Source organism: Vicugna pacos, chromosome 4 (genome assembly GCF_048564905.1).
Source record: "Vicugna pacos chromosome 4, VicPac4, whole genome shotgun sequence".
NCBI classification, from domain to species: domain Eukaryota; kingdom Metazoa; phylum Chordata; class Mammalia; order Artiodactyla; family Camelidae; genus Vicugna; species Vicugna pacos.
Genome location: NC_132990.1, coordinates 62998844 through 63015771, shown reverse-complemented (window position 1 = coordinate 63015771; position 16928 = coordinate 62998844). Strand labels below are relative to the sequence as shown.

Here is a 16928-nt window from a genome sequence, read left to right as displayed (position 1 = left end):
ACCTTTAATATGAGATCCAAGTGACAAGGACAGGGAACTGGTATTTCCATTAAGTAGACATAGCGGTGTTTTCATGTCTGACTATGGCATATCCATTAGCAGGAAAATTGAAAAAAATCCGTTTCTGTATTAAAACCCTAGTGGAAATAAAGAGGTTTTTTTTTTCTCTCTCTCTTTTCTGAAGGAAATGATTTCTTCCTTCTTTCAAGCTAAAGAAAAAACAAAACAAAACATATAGTCCCTGATTTGGAATCAGGAGACTAGGTTCTAGAGCTTACTCTGTCCCTAGAGCAGTTGACTGAGTAAACCAGTTCCCCTCTCTGGGCCTCAGTTTATCTTAGCTGTAAAAAGGGGAGATGTGAAGCCCTTCAGAAGCCCTTCTCCAAGATAAGACTCCGTTTCTAAGGCTATGAAGGCATGGCTGATGGCAGGTGGGGAAGACCTCAGAGCCGTGAACTCTGCTACAATATCACACGTTTTATGCATCAGAGGACTATGTTACTTCCTCATAAATCACCAAACATTTACAGTTTCTGTAGTTTAAAGCAGAGGCGAGCAAATGATGGCCTCTCGACCAAATTTAGCCCATTTCCTTTATTTATTGGAGCACAGACACCCTTGTTTTTGTACATACTGCCTATGGCAAAGCCTAAAATATTTACTGTCTGGCCCTTTACAAAAAAAAAAATGCTGATCTCTGGTTTAAAGAATTGATTGTTCTTATGAACCATTCTAAGTAAAATTGTAAAATAAGTATGGTATATAGTTGAGCAGTTTCAGAAAGCTCTGTGCAGTGGCTTATATATGGGCTGGCAAGTCACGGAGCTGGAAAGCCAGGGCAGGGAAAAGAGCCAGTGAAAGATGATGACGATGACGATGACGATGATGATGGTAGTGTGATGGCACGCACTGACTGTTCAGGGAAGGAAGGTAATTACTGAGATAACTTACACTAATTTATTTAATCCTCACAACTGTCATTGTATAATCTCAACTTTATAAATAACAAATGTTAGGCCTGGGAGTGTAAGAAAGTTGACCAAGGTCATAAAGCTGTCAAGTCACGGCTTGAGCTATGGGACCACGTGGTCTGGAACAATTTTTCTGTTTTGAATGGGGAGACAGCAATCTAGAGAGAAAAGGGGGGCTTGCACAAAATCCTTTATGACAGAGGAAAAGGGGGCCCAGGCTTCCTGACTCTGTGACCAGTATTCCTGCCAGCACAGCCTCTGCGGACCTGGTCCGTCTGCTCACTTACAGGAGACCTCAAGTGTCTATGTACTACCTAACCGTTTTGCTTGCCAGGCTGTTAGATCTAGGAAGATGAGCCATATTGTCTGTTTCTTTGCCTAGAGCCCTAGCATATGATCGGCACATAATAAATGTCTGGTTATAATGACAGCAAACATTTACTGACATAACATGAGGTTGTAAGAAATCATTTTAGCACTTTGCCTGGATTACTGTAGTATCTTCCACTATTGGGTCCTTAAAACAGTCCTGTATGTCCTGTATGCCAGGCATTCTCATCATCTGTAAACATTATACGCAAATGTTTAAATTGAGGAAATGGAGACTCGGAAGATCAGTAATGTTCCCACAGTCTCACAGCTGGTCTCATAGCTAGTGTGATGGGTAAAACTGAGATGTGAACTTGACTGAAAGGCCGTGCTCTAAGACCTGGTTCCTCAGTGTGGCCCACCAACCAGCAGACGTGACATCACCTGGGGACTGGTCAGAAACGCCCAGTCTCAGGCCTGTCGAATCATGATCTGCATTTTTAATGAGACCTCAGGTAAACCCTATGCCCATTAGAATTTGAGTATCTTTGCTCTCAGTCAGCTTGCTATGCTCTCTGTTGACTGAACAAAGGAAGAAATGAATGAATAAATGATTGCTTTCTGTGTAATGGCAGGGAACAAACCGGTCAGATGAAAACTGTGCTCCAAGGGGAGGGATGAGAGTGTTCATCCTATAAATCAAGGCCATTGCAAAACAGAAATGTCCTTTCTCCAGATTCTGTAGTGATACTGCTGCCCCTGTGGGCTCCTCAAACCCCCTCACTACAAACGTCTAAGATCTGTATTTATCCCCTTGGCTGCAAGATAAATACAGAAGCAAATGCTTTAGGACTGAGTAATAAGAGTTGTAACCAGGCCAGGCTTTGCTTGTGACGCACCCAGTGTGTGTTTTTAGGCAAGAGGCAGAGGGAAGACTGCCACCTGCTCAGTAACCTGTGTGTTACCATTTTCCCAAAAATCTGAGCTTTTTCCAATTCTTTTACCATGAATAAAAATACAAACTTAAAGCAAGAGTCATTTTGCCCATGGAAAATGCCTTTGACTTTCTAGATATATTTAGAAGTAGCAAGATCTAGAGGAATTCTTTCAAGATGGTAGGATTATTTTATGGTTGATTATAATTTTTTCAGACTTTTAATAAAAATGTTCACCCAATAATCAACAGAAGTTTCTCAGCCTAAATCATCTATCTTCCCCAGGTCATGGAAATGCTCCCTGCTGCTTTGGGGAGATGTGAATCTGGGCCAGCAACTTACTGCCACTTTCATGTAAAGTGGCAAAGAACAACTATCTCCCTCTTTTGGGTCTCCTGCTAATTCTAGTTCCTCGGATCCTTAATTTTCTCGATGGTAAGATTAAGATAGCGGTAAGGTCTTGACAAAGGCTTTTTTTCCCATCGTTACACTAAATTGTTCACAGAGCCACTAACCTAACAGTTTCTAAACATTTATGAGACTTGAAATACCTTGTGAGCTTGTTTATATTCAGATCCTATTTCCAAAGAGTTTAATTAGAAAAGTCAAAGACCTGGAAATCAACATTTTAAAAGACGTTTTTCAAAGTACTTTAACCCAGCAAAGACTATAATTTGATGTCTCTCTCCAGGGGGTCTTTGAATTTCTCTAATACAAATTTCAACTCCCTAAGCAATGATGGGTCCCCAGACAGGTTAAGCCCAAATTTGAGATGATGTCCTAGCACTTGGCCACAAATCCCATGTGCGCTCTCACTCTTGGGGTATCAGGCTGGGCTGAAACTTAAGGATGTGCCCAGTGGGGAAAAAAACAATAGAGGCAGGACCAAGGCTTGAAAAGCTTTGCCTTGGGCTGGAGTGGTCATGAGTTAAGTGCATCCACTTGTGTCTCAGATCTCCACCAGCTCACAAGTGATGGGGCCGCTCCTCTGCTGCCACACCATGTAGAACAGCCACGAGCATGTCCCACCGCCTCTCTGTGAGGGCCTGTGCTCCATGGGCCCAACTGTGATTCCATTCGGCAGATTCCACTCAGTTTGTTTCCCCCTGACTTGTTATTATGAGCAATTGGACTTGGTTGGGGTCCTTTTCGTTTACTGCAGTAGCTTCTGTACCTCTGCTGTCACTCATGCTCACAGTGATCTGTTCTTATGTGCACAACAAACTCTTAGTAAACACTGAAAAAAAGGTGTAAACCTCTCCAAGACTGCTTGCATCATCTTCATATCTTGCTTATTTTGCAATGGATGGCAGCCGGTCCACTTATTAATTACATAAATGAAGATCTCAGGTCAGGAGATTATCTTACCATTCATTCTAATACCTGGGCTGTGTTCGTATTTCTCTTTTTTCCTTCCTACATCCAAGATTCCTCTTGTATTAATTAAAATAAAATATTTCGTGGGCCAACTTATGCCATACACACACACACACACATTTCAAGATCCAAAATGAAGAGTTTGCTTACAGTTATTTCAAAACTTCAAATCCACCAATGCATACTGTCTACTAGGTTTCAGATATGGATACTTGCAGTGATACAGAAAGTAAATTTTTATTTTGTTAATAATATTAATCAGTGCTCTAAACTATTATCAATAAACTATGTTAAACAGTTTTCCTACATCATGTGATTGAATTTGGCGAAGTCAATCTGGCTAAGTCATATATTATTATTCTTATTAAGAACTTGAAATTAAGAAGCAACTGTCATAGATTAATTGACAAAGTCAAGATTTGAACCCAGGGGCACCAGAGACTGGAGGCTGAGTGTTTTATCCTCAGCATTTTGCCTCTCTCACAGGGGAGGAATGTGACGTCTGAACTTGATGGGGAGGTCGAGCTCCAGATCGGAGATCGGATTGGCAGCAGAGTGGACTGCTAACTCCCTGGATGTGCTGTGACCATCCTCTGCCCACCCTGAGCCTCAGAAATTTATTCCAGTGGCTACAAATCCTGCACAGCTCTAATATAATATGACTCTTTAAATTTAACTCTAGGATCACTTGGTTGGAGAGGCTTGATGGTTCCTGGTCTTTTTGTGACCCTTTAGAAAGCGATATAGTTCAGCTATGATTAATGAACCCACACACTTTTCAAACTGAGAAAACACTGAAAACAAAAGGGGATATTATTCATAATGACACCGGGACATTAGGCAAAAGCCATGATTGTCCTGAGCAAACTAAGAAGTGTGATCATCGTAGCTGTGATATGCTGATCTCTCTAAATTCACAGCTACTAGCTGAATGTGCTCAATTGTATGCAAGATGAATGCCTCTGGAGAAACGACAAGGATGGGAGTAGGGAAAGGAGCCAACTGGATAGGTCAAAGTTAGCACCACTGTCAGCCCAAGATGGCAGAGGAGTGGAAAAGAGACTATGCAGGGAGAGGTAGCACATGCAGAGAAGTATAAAAAAAAAAATCTAACTTCCCCATTGTGTAAGGTTGACCCTGGACGATGGCGCCTCTGTTCATAATGATGACATACACTCAGGGCAAGATTTTTCAGGATTCTTGTAACTCGATCTCTAGGCATTGCAACTGCTGCTAGACTACCGTTCTCTTTGAACAAAGACTCTGTGGGGCTGACAGACGTGTCAGCTACGGGTAGGTCATATCTTATCTCAGAAATAGAAGATGACAGCTAATCCTATTCCAAAACAGTCCCCCAAGCCATGAGGCCACAGAGAACATGCCTCTACCAGCCTCGGCAGCTGGGATGCCAGCAGCTTGATCATTAACTGTGGCTTATGAATTGCTGTCCTGACCTTTCATATTCAAGGTGACAGCTCCCCTCCTTTTTTTTCGACAAAATGTGAATTCTTCAGAGAAAGACATATATACACAGATGTCCTCTGCATCTTGCCCCTACTTTCAGACTTCCTTTGAAGAATTAAGCACATATATTAAGAGAATAAAGTGGGTCAAACCTTGTTGGGCCTTGGGATTCAGTGATGAATAATACTTGGCTTTTGCTTTTGATGAAATTCATGCTCATTTAAAAGAAAACAAATAGCTACGTAGAAAATGCAAGGTATCACTCCCTGTTTACAGAAATTTTTTTCTACACTGGACGTTGTGTGTGTATAAAAATTAATCTCTATGTCAACTCAATAAAGTAGATTTCATTATCCTACATCACGTACCCCACCCAGCACATCGTGAGTAGCTGAGCTAAGATCTCAGCACAGGTCTATATCATCCTACAGTCACTCTTTGGTTCTCCTCCAGTGGCTCCTCCTCTTACTTACAGGAAACCTGGAGTCCTTACTATGGCCTAAATGGCTCTATTATCATTTGTCAAATTTATAGGTTTCCCCTCAATCTGGACACATGATTAGACTGTACTTCCTGGTTCCATATTTTGGGTCAATCCAAGCAATCAGTTCAGTCCAGTGAGTTATGTGCAGAAATAATCTGTGTCACTTCCAGGCTGTATGTTGCATTACCAGGGGGAGAGGGATCTTTTTTTTTTTTCCCTTATGCCAAGGTTACCAGCAATGCATCAGTCTGGGTTCTAGAGTGAGGAAATAAGTGAGGATGTGGGAGCAGAGGCCTTTCTTGGCCCACGATGGGCATTAGGCTTGTAGAAGTCACTGACCCCAGAGTTGCTGACGACTGTGTCATAACCTAGCCTCTCCTGATTGATACAGATACTTTATTTGTGCTTAACGTATCATGACTCATCATACAGCTTAATTGTTTTTTTATGCTATTTTCTGTCACCTCCACTGAAGTGCTAGCTCCATGAGGACAAGGAATTTTGTCATTTTTGTTCCCTAATATATTTCACGTCCCATGCCAAGACCCGTGCATGGCTCACTGTAGGAACTCAATAAATCTTTGTTGAATGAATGTAAGAACAAAGCTACCTCATTACACCTATGGGTGGTGAGATGGGGTAAGTTGAAGGTGCTATTAGAACACAGAGAAGAGAGACTGATCCAAAATGAGGCTGGACTTATGTCTTCCCCTGTCTAACCTCAGAGCCTAGTTAGCGCCTGCAGCATTGTGGGAACAAGTATAGGACTGTTGAGCCATTAAAGTAAAGAGCGACCACTGTGGTTTTCACAACCAAGTGGCTCACCGTGTACACATACATTAATTATGACTCCACTCACCCAGTGGTGAGACCTTCATCCATTACCTGGAGTTCTTACTTATGTCTTAGTCATGCCCAGTGACTAAGCTCCATTCAGCTTTCCTTCTGGCATTCCTCTCCTCCTTCCTCTAGTTCATTCTTCTTTCTCTTTTAACTCACACATTCAGGTGTGCCTTCGAATATTTAGCTCCAAAAGACTCCTGCCTCCTTTCAGAACAAAGTAGCTCTTTTGTCCCTGTGTCACTGGAGGCCTTTCTTGCAGATTTCAGCCTCAGGAAACTGTTATGGACAGACAGGTGTATCTCTCAAAAGATTCTAAAGGAGATAAGCACTTCTCACCAAAATATTTTCACACACTGGAAATGATGCTGGCTTCTCTTTACCCCTGCATGAATGTGCTTCTAATGGATGCCCACTGGTTGCTCTTCCAACATTTAAAATACAAAAGTCTAAATCAAAACTCATCTCTCTCTCTCTCTCTTCTTGAATTCCTTTGCTGTTTTGGAGTTGACTTCCAGGTACCCAAGCTCTCCTTTTCCCCCAACTTGCCACCTTTACTTAAAGCAAGGAAGTCAAACACCATCATTGCTGTTGTCATCCCTTGGAGCAGTCAGGGTTCTCCAGAGAAACAGAACCAGTAGGAGAGATACATAGATAGATGGATAGATATACAGATAGATAGATGGACAGCCAGATAGATAGAATTGGCTTCACGTGACTGTGAGGGCTAGTGAGCCTTAAATTTGTATAGCAAGCTAGCAGTCTGGAAATTCAGGTAAAAGTTGACATTGCACTCTTGAGTCCAAAATCTACAGAGAGGCGAGCAAACTGGAAACTCAAGCAGGATTTATATGTTAGTCTTGGGGCAGAATTCTTTTTATTCAGGTAAACCTTAGTTTTGCTCTTACGACCTTCAACTGATTGGAGGAGACACATTATCAAGGGTAATCTCCTTTATTTAAAGTCCCCGATTGTAAATGTTCATCACAGCTACAAAATACCTTCAACCAATATCCAGACTATCGTTTGACCAAGCAATGGGGCACAACAGCCTGGTGAAGTTGACACATAAAATTAACCATTGCACCTCCGCATTCTTTAATCCATAGGAGACATTATTCATCAATCACTGTGCTTTCCCAGGCAAATTCAGATGAAGTTTTGTGATTCCTCTCCTAGGAGCATTGTTGCCAGCTATCACCAATTGATCAGCTCTGCCAAGTGAGCTGAAAGGCATCTCTAGCTTATACTTTTAAAAGTACTTCTAATCATGTTTCTCTCATGCTTAATGGCTCTCCATTGCCTAAGATTCCATATGCAAAGCATGTTTCACAAAACATTAACCTTACAAGATACTCTGTTGTGGAAAAAAAAGAGATATTGCAATCAAAAGGTTTTTTATAATTGAGATATTACGATTCTTTCCAAAAATCTTGAGAACGCCTCCAGAAACGAAAACAATTACCATTTGATAACCCAGCTTTTCCAAAACCTATCTGACCACACAAATCATTCTTACATGTCACTCACTAAACACTGAGGAAAACATATTTTGGGAAATGCCTGTCACTTAAGGCTTTTCCATATCTGATATCAGCTATCTTTCCAAACCAAATATCCTGTGAATCAGTGTTCCTCTGACATCCCTGACACTATCTACATCCTGCTTGGCCCTCCATTTGCTCAGTTAAAACCATTCCACAATATCTGTCAGTATCCTTCGTGGCAGAAATAATGCTCTGTGATCATTGAAACTTCTGTCCAGGGCACACAGAAAAAGAACGTATTTCCCAGGCTCCACTGTAGTCATTTCGGGGCCGTGTTACTGAGCCTGTCCCCTGCAATGTGTATGAGGTGAAATAAGCCACTTCCAGGCCTGGCTTCTCACCCTTTCATTGACTCTCCACTCTCTCTCTCTCTTCCTGGCTCATGTGGCCAGAAACATAGGACCATCAAAAGATAGAGCCATATGGTACAAAAAGCCTGTGTTCTCCTTCGTCACCACTTACAAGAGAACCCTGCCGATCCCCAGCCGAAAGCGAGAAGTGAGGAAGACATTCTAATTATGTTCAGCCACTGAACTCTGGGGGCTGTATGTCACAGCAGCTAGTGTTAATTATCTCGACTATTACACTCTTCCATAAGCCTGATCTGATGCCTTGGCTGGAAAAGACTTTCTTTCTCAGATTCCCATAATACTTTGGCCCACTCTTAACACATACCACTTTTTACCTCGCATTAGGATGGTTTCTGGATCTCTTTTCCTAGACTTTGAGATTCTTGAGGGCAAGAGCCATACACATTTCATCTCCACGCCTCTCCACCTCACTCTGGAGAATGAACTGTAAACGGTAGTCATCAAGGGTTGTTGAATAAAAGATGGCATGGAGGGTGTTCACATCCTAACAGGAAATGTCAGCGTAGGAAGACAAAGCTGTGAGCCTTCAGAGAATCTGAGTCCCATAGCATTTGGCAGGGACGCTCTGTTGCCAGCGTTGATTACGCCAGTCAAACTGACTCATACTCATCCCTAAGTCTTTGGTATTCGTGGATGGAGAAAGCCAGACGGAAGAGTAGAAAATGCTCAGATTTTGGAATTGGAGAATACTCGGCTAGATTCCAATCCTCTCACTTGTTTTTCTGACTTTAGACAAATGATTTTACACTTTGAAGGCTCAGTTTCTTTCTTTAAATCCGACAGTCATCCCCATTTCACGGGACTGTTAAGTGGACAAAATGAAATCTTGACTGTAAAGTACCCGACGGAGGGCCTGGCCCATGAGCACGCGCTCCGCAAATGGCACTCCCTCTGCCCGGGCTGCTGCTGCCGACATGTCAGCAGGGCCCGCCCTGGGCTGGGGAGGCGCTCCAGAGCCCCGAAGGGAGTTGAATGGCTTTTAAAGCAGAGTTGATTAAATATGATTTTGCAGCTCCTGCTGAGAACTGAGCTGCAAGGGAACAGCTGTGTTGTTTTATCGGGGAATCAAGGATTGAGTGTCCTGTGAAGTCCTCTGAAAAGGAATCCAAAATGAGTTTTGATGCTGCTGAGCAGTTCGTTTAGTAAATGAAGTCCTCCCTTCAAAAAAATCCATGGCTAAATAGTGAGGTCGGAACAAAAAGTCAGTAGCAGTTCTCTGTCTTCTTCGGTCCTGACAGATGAAAACATACATCTATCAGTGTGCCTGCCGGTTTCAGGCCGAGCTAACCCAACACTGATGCAACTCTCTTTCCCAGTGGAAAAATGAGCAATTAGAGCAAAGAGTAGCCTAATCTTTTATACAAACATGTTAGAAACAGGAGTCCTGGATGGAAATTTTAAATACAATGTATTCCTGTAACTGTCCTCCTTCTTCATTTGGGAGTGGTTACGAAGGATGGAGGTGGAGACGTAACTGTTTAGGATCTGATTTTGGTTTTTTGTGCTTTTGGTGCGTATTTTTGTTTTTCTCTATGCGTGTCAGTGAAATGCAGCAAAAAGTGTACTCAGGAGATCTGGGCTCAAGTCCTGGCTTGTCCACTGTGTCATCCTGAGGTCAGTCCCTTCCTTTTTCTGGGCGTCAGTCTCCAGACACAGGAAGGAGTCACACCGGGCAACCTCTAAGCACTCCCTGTGATTCTGCTAACTTTAACGTCTTAGGATTCCTTCTCATACGTTCCTTGGGCTTGGGGAAACAAATAAAATGGTTACACATGAGGTGGAATTGAGAGACTTAGTTTAAAAGAGAGCATTTCATCTGGAAGAAAAATAATGGGAACGTTTGGTTCAGTCCTCCATGAAAAGATAATGTTCACATTTGAAATAACCAAATGGGACAAAAAGATGATGGTCTTCAGTTTACTGAACGTCCCTTGCCCATCCGTTATTATTCATAATTGCTGTATATGCATAGACCATGGCAGGAAGGATTCTAAACCAAACCCCACAAATCCTGTCTCCTCAGAGGAGCAAGGGCCAGCATTTACTGAGCCCTCATGATTTGCAGGTGTTATGCTAAGTGATTTATAAACTTTATTTCATTTTCTGTGCCACAGCTATAACAAGTAGAGATAAGGATTCCCCTTTCACTAGTTAGAGGCAGGAAGTCAATTGCCCAAAGTCCTGAAATCAGGGACAGTCTAGAATGCAAAGCCAGCTCCTTCAGGTGCTCTCATGGAATAATTCTTCTATTCTGTTATGCCTCCTGGTGCCCTTCATTTATTCCTTTTACAAATGTCTACCAGAAGCCTGCAGCAAACCAGGTGCTGGGGAGACCGGAAGGGCTCCTGTTCTTAGAGAACTTGTATTCTAGCTGGGAGGTGGCAGAAAGTCACAAATAGAAATATAAGAAAAATTCCAGATAATAGTAAATAATATGCAGTTGATAAGCTTAGAGTAAACGTCACGAGGGAGGGAGTTGCTGCTTTACATCGGGTAGTCTGAAGCATCTCTCTCTGAACATGTGACATGTAAGCTGAGACCTTGGGAAAAGAGCCTGACCTCTGTGAGCTTCGTGTTTCCCAGCTGTAATATGGGGAATAGTAAAATGTGCCCAGACAACAGGGTTTGGAGAGGAGCAAGTGGAACAGTGAAAGTTAATGGCTTATTACACAGTCAGATCCCTGCAAATGCAAGGATTTAACACCCAAGTGCTGAATGCCTAAGTAAAGCAATTTTGCACTTGAAGATATAGGATTTCTCAGTAAGAGGTTAAGCCAGAGTAGTAGTAATAATAATAACAACAACAAAGGTGTATTGAGTGCTTACTATGTGCTAGGCAGGGGTCTCCATACTTTGCATGTATTAGACAATTTAATCTTCGTAACGCCCCCACGAAGCAAATACTATTATCCTCCTAATTTTACAGATGCTGGAACCAAGGCTCACAGAGGTTGGGTCCACTGGCCAATTATATGCAGACAGCAGTGGAATCAGGCTTTGGACTCAGGTGTGCTGGATCTTGAGACAATGCCCTCACTGTCAAACGCTGCTATTTCTCCTATAATTATCTCTGTTTTTTCTTTTTATTGTTGAAGTACAGTTGATTTACGGTATTATGTTAGTTTCAGGTGCACAGCATAGTGACTCAGTATTTTTATAGACTGTGCTCCATTAAGTTATTACAAACAATGGCCCTAACCCCCTGTGCTGTATAATATATCCTTCTTGCTCAGCTACTCTATACACAGTAGTTTGTATCTCTTAATCCCATACCGTTATCCTGCTCCTCCCCCTTCCTTCTCCCCACTGATAGCCACTAGTTTGTTATCTCTATCTGTGAGTCTGTTTTGGTTTTGCTTTATACATTTGTTTTATTCTTTAGATTCTACATATAAGCGATATCATACAGTATTTGTCTTTCTCTGTCTGACTTATTTCACTAACATTCTCCAGGTCCATCCACATGGCTGCAAATGACAGAATTTCATTCTTTCTTATGGCTGAGTAATATTCCACTGTATGTATATACCACATCTTCCTCATCCATTCTTCTGTTAATGGGCACTTGGGTTGCTTCTGTATCTTGGCAATTGTATGTAGTGCTGCTGCAAACACTAGGGTGCATGTATCTTTTCAAATTAGGATTTTTGTTTTTTCCAGATATGTATTCCAGGGGTGGAACTGCTGGATCATATGGTGCTTCCATTTTTAGCTTTCTGAGGAATCTCCATACTGTTTTCCATAGTGGCTGCACCAATTTACATTCCCACCAGCAGTGAACCAGGATTCCCGTTTTTCTACATCCTATCGAACATGTATTATTTGTAGACTTTCTGATGACAGCCATCTGACAGGTGTGGGGTGATATCCCATTGTTGTTTTGATTTGCATTTTTCTAATAATTAGTTATGTTGAACATAGTTTCATGTGCCTGATAGCAATCTGTATGTCTCCTTTGGAAAAATGCCTATTTGGGTCTTCTACTCATTTTTTGATTTTTTTTTTTATATTGAGTTATGTGAACTATTTATATATTTTGGATAGGAACCCTTTGTGAGTCATATCATTTGCAAATATTTTCTCCCATTCAGTGGGTTGTCTTTTCATTTTGTTGATGTTTTCCTTTGCTGTGAAAAAGCTGTTAAGTTTAATTAGGTCCCATTTGCTTATTTTTGCTTTTATTTCTTTTGCTTTAGAGACACCACACATCCATAGTCAATTAATCTATGACAAAGGAGGCAAAAATACCCAGTGGAGAAAAGACAGTCTCTTCAATAAGTGGTGCTGGGAAAACTGGACAGCCACATGTAAAACAATTAGATTAGAACATTTCCTCATACCGTGTACAAAAATAAACTCAAAATGGATCAAAGACCTAAATGTAAAATCTGAACCCCTCGAAGAGAACATGGGTAGAACACTCTGACATAAATCATAATAATTTTTTTGGAATTGTCTCTGAAATAAAACCGAGTCCCTCTAAAACTCAGTTCCCTTACCAAGTTTATGATTGATCTCTCTATCCAAAACTTTATTCCCTTTCTTGTCCTCTATGACCTCAGTCCTGTGCTAACTGAACACTTACCAACCAGCATCAGATGACTAAAATAGCTCTTGTGGATACCATCATTCATGTACAAACTCAGGGTGTTTCTCCAGGGCAAGATGAGCTCACAGGCCCCCAAGCCATGGACCACCTGGCCAGAGACTCTTAAACCAGAGGCATCCTGACTCCTGAAACTACCATTAAGAAATATTACAGAAATGTCACAAGACAATGATTAATCCCAGCCGCTTTGTTTTTCCCCTAAAAAAAAAAAAAAAAAAAAAACCTCGAAGACCAGGTTGAGTGCATCTGAGGTTTGTCTCCCACTCTTCTGCTTGGCGCTCTGCGATAAATCCTTACTCTGCTGCAAACTCCAGATGTCAAGTTGGGCTTTCTGTGCCGCAGGCAAAATGAGCCCTTTGCGTGGTTACAGAAACCAGATCTCCCAAATCCCCTCTCCTCCTGCCAAAAGTGGGTAAAAATGCTTGTGAACCCCTATTGCTCTTGCAGTCTTCAGTTCTGCACCAGACATGATGACCTCAGCCTGGAGAGGGATCTGCCTGGAGGGCAAACACACAGTGCTGCGTTTCTCCAAACGGTTTGAGATCCTCCTGACTCTCAGGGCGCTCCAGGATGAGAAGCACGAGGTAGTAACAGCGAGCTTCCTGAAGTAGTGAGCTCCCCATCACCAGAAGTATACAACCAGAGGCCTGGCAGGCCTCTGTCAGGGGTGTTGTATAATGAACGTTACACTTTTAACTAGAGCATGGGTCTAAGATCGCCTCAGCGCTAGAATCCCACCTTCTCAGAGAGCTGCAGTAAGGGTCTCCTCTGACTTCTGTGCTCTTGGTGAGGTAGGAAGCTGCCTATAAAATAACTCTGCAGCACCGCGCCCCTCCCTTCCCGAGTGTATAGCCCACACACATTTGTTACTCCTGTAGGGGAACAAAATTCGCCACCCCAAAATGTGTCTCTCTGGTATGAGGGTTAATTCAGTCTGATTACTTTTAAGAAACAGAAGCCTCAAGTCTTTCTTTTTACCTTCCCTAACTGCCTAAAGAATGTAGCTAGGGGACCTGTCTCAGAAAGAGAGCTGTCACCACGCATAAGTACAGGATGAACTAGGCGTGCAGACAGGGAAGAGCCTAGCAAAGTCCACTTGTTAAAATTCCTCTCTCAGTCCCATTTCTCTTTGTGTTTGTGTTGCAAACATCTGTTTACTGAACATTTGCTTTTCCACCTCCATGTGAATTGCCTTCCTCCTCTTTGAAGTCCCAAACCATTGCCCCCACACCTCTTTTGTCTTCAGTTGAAGATGGTGTTTAAGGTGTGGGTTTAGGACAGTGGGTGAGTTACTCAGTTCCCCTGGGTCTCTGCCATGTTTACAGGTGATTAAACTTTCGTGTGATTTTCTGCTGTTCATCTGCCTCATGTCAATTTAGTTCTTGGCCGGTGAGAAGAACCTAAAAGGGCGGGAGACAATTTCTTCCTCCCTGACACTCAACCTGGAAATCGCTGCTTCTCTGATTTAAGACACAAAAGGCTTCAGCGAGAAGGAAGTTGTGGTTCTTGGAAGGAGGTGACTTATCCATGACCGTGTAGGATCTTTCCTGACAGAATTAAACCGGGGACAAGGAAGACTAGCTGGGCTAGTGAAGGAGTGAGGGCAAGGTCCAGATTGGAAGCTAGAGACAGAAACTGAGATGCTGGAAGTTAAAAAACCCAGAGGACTTGATATTTTGCCTGAGGCCACCCTCATACTTCTAAAAATATCTTAAAACCATAGGAAATGTTTTCAGATACAAATTATAATCTAAAAAAATAAAAAAAAGTGGAGTTGGAGAAAAAAAAGAAAGCTCCTTATAGACATTCCTGCCCATTCTAAAAGAAAGACCTTGTACTCACAGTCTAAGAGGGAGAGGAAATACAGCAGTTATATTTTCCACACATCCAGGAACGGGTCCGGCTTATAGACCCAGACATGTGGTTCAGAAGCAGGGTTTCGTTTTCTTTTGTCTGTGTCAAGTCACAAATGTCAGTCTGTACCGGGCCATCAAAATGAAAAACAAAGGTTGAAGTTAAATTCCCTGGAGCTCAGGGAGAAGGGGCTGTTTCTGCCGTCTGAAAGGCTGAGCAGAGAGGCTCCTTTTTAATAAGGGTCAGACCTAAGGTGATCCTTGAAGAGCCGGCGTCATGAGGACGCGGGCACGGCAAGCCTGGCGGAGCCTCCGAGGGGAAAGCAGGCACCTCAGGACAGGTTCCAGCTCTGCACTGAGGGTGGTGCTCAGCAGAAACGCAGGGTTCCAAGCTTCTGTTTTTCTCAAATGAGCTGGAGGTTTTGTTTGTAGGTCATTTCTACCTGAGGGATCGATTTATCAGGCCAGCAGCAGATCGGACCAGATTTATACCCGGGGACACTAAAGACAGCAATCACTTCGTGGCAAAAACAAGCAGAACAGACGTGGGGTCTAATTCCTCCTCTACTGCTGAGCCAAGTTGCTTCCACTCTCTGAGCCATTCACATCAGCGCTGAGTGTAAAACAATAATCCAAACTTCATTCTCGTGGAGTTTGAATGAGACGATGTAAACAGCATGCAAAACCTAATACAGTATGAACGTTCAGTCAGTGTAGTCATAATTAGCATTGTTTTTATAATACATACTATATAAATTTACATTTATGGTTGGGAGAGCGTCCTCTTGTGAATAGCTATCCCACTTTCTTTTGTATCTTCAAATCCTAATGTTAGAGGTAGTCTGTCTGAACAGATTAATGAGAATACATTACCTCTGGGTCATCGGTCAGTGGCTGCCTCGGGTCAGATGTCCACTTGAAGCCCAACCAGAGGCACAAAGAACGGCCTACAGAGCCTTCCATGAATCAAGACCGTGGACACGACATTTCAAGTAGAGGAGGCCCGAGGCCGACTGGTCCAGCTGAACCAACCACTTTGTAACGTAAACCCTGACAGCTGGGCTTCCTCTTCTTTGGAATGCGTGTGTCTGACTTGAGTTTTGATTGTTGAAGCATCCATTTCAAAGAGGCATCCACTTCAAAGACAGACTGTTTCAACTAAACAGGTTGCCAGCCACAGAGCTAGATAAAGAGCCAGGTCACCTGCCCCCCAGAGGCTCCGTCCTTTTAGAGATCTTGGTCGGTTTCAATAACTGTGCATTTGGGCTACTTGTTTTTTCTCATGCGTTAAATTCCTGCTTTTGTTTCAAATTCACTAATAAAGAGGGAGCCCTGGAAACCATAGGCCCCCGGGCTTGACCCCAGTAAAAGCAAAACCCCAGACCCTCTCTCTCTCTCTCACCCCTTCCCCCCACTATCCACCACCCCCAACCTTGTAAGTAACAAACCTCTATTTTTTTTCAGTTTCCTGATGGTTATCGCTGAAGGGCGTCTTGCAGTCATAATAAGAACCACAGTCTCATCCAACCTCAACATTGGTTATTGACTGATAGGCTGAGACAGACACAAAACACACATGTACATAAACAAATTTAAGAGAAACTCCAGGCATGCCTGGACCCGCTACACACGCTGGGAGCTAATCGGCAACATGAAATCGAGAGTGAAATAAATATTCCAGCTGCAGTGGGCACCACTAGCTGTTGCATGTCATCTTTATTATAGACTTTTAACAGAGTGGCATCAAAGCCCATTTTGTCTTGCTCTTTATTTTCCTACGGGAAACCTAAGTCCAGAGAGAATAACTGACTTGGGAAAGTCACACAGCAATCTCTTCTTTATTACCCGAACCACACAGGGCTTCAAGGCTCCAGCCTTATCTCTTTGGTAGGACTTTCACAGCCTTGCATATCCTCTCCCCCATGGTCCCACTGTTCTCAGTTTGGGACTTAACTATGTTCATTCACTCACTTTATGTGGAGATGGATTCTTGAGTGTCTACCACGGGTCAGATTCTAGCGGAGACCAAGACATTATTCCTACATTCAAAGAATTCACAGCCTAGATCAGTGCTGTCCAAATGAAATAAAGCCACAAACCTAATTTTAAATTTTCAAGTAGACCCATTTAAAGAGGTTAAAAAAAAAAAGATGAAGTTAATGTTAATA

The 16928-nt window shown here is 42.6% G+C and overlaps 1 long non-coding RNA gene across 13 annotated transcripts in view; it reads left to right on the top strand.

Annotated features, from left to right (window-relative positions):
• Nucleotides 1–16462, top strand: part of LOC140696136 (uncharacterized) — a 330303-nt gene extending 313841 nt beyond the window's left edge. For 11 of the 13 annotated variants that reach the window (XR_012072210.1, XR_012072213.1, XR_012072203.1 and 8 more), the window contains 3 exons: nt 2501–2650; nt 13355–13491; nt 16225–16462. This is a non-coding gene — a long non-coding RNA (uncharacterized lncRNA). Of the gene's footprint in view, nt 1–2500; nt 2651–11224; nt 11304–13354; nt 13492–16224 lie in introns of those variants that run through there. The other 2 variants (XR_012072207.1, XR_012072212.1) reach the window with 2 other exon arrangements.
• The last annotated feature ends 466 nt before the right edge of the window (nt 16463–16928 follow it).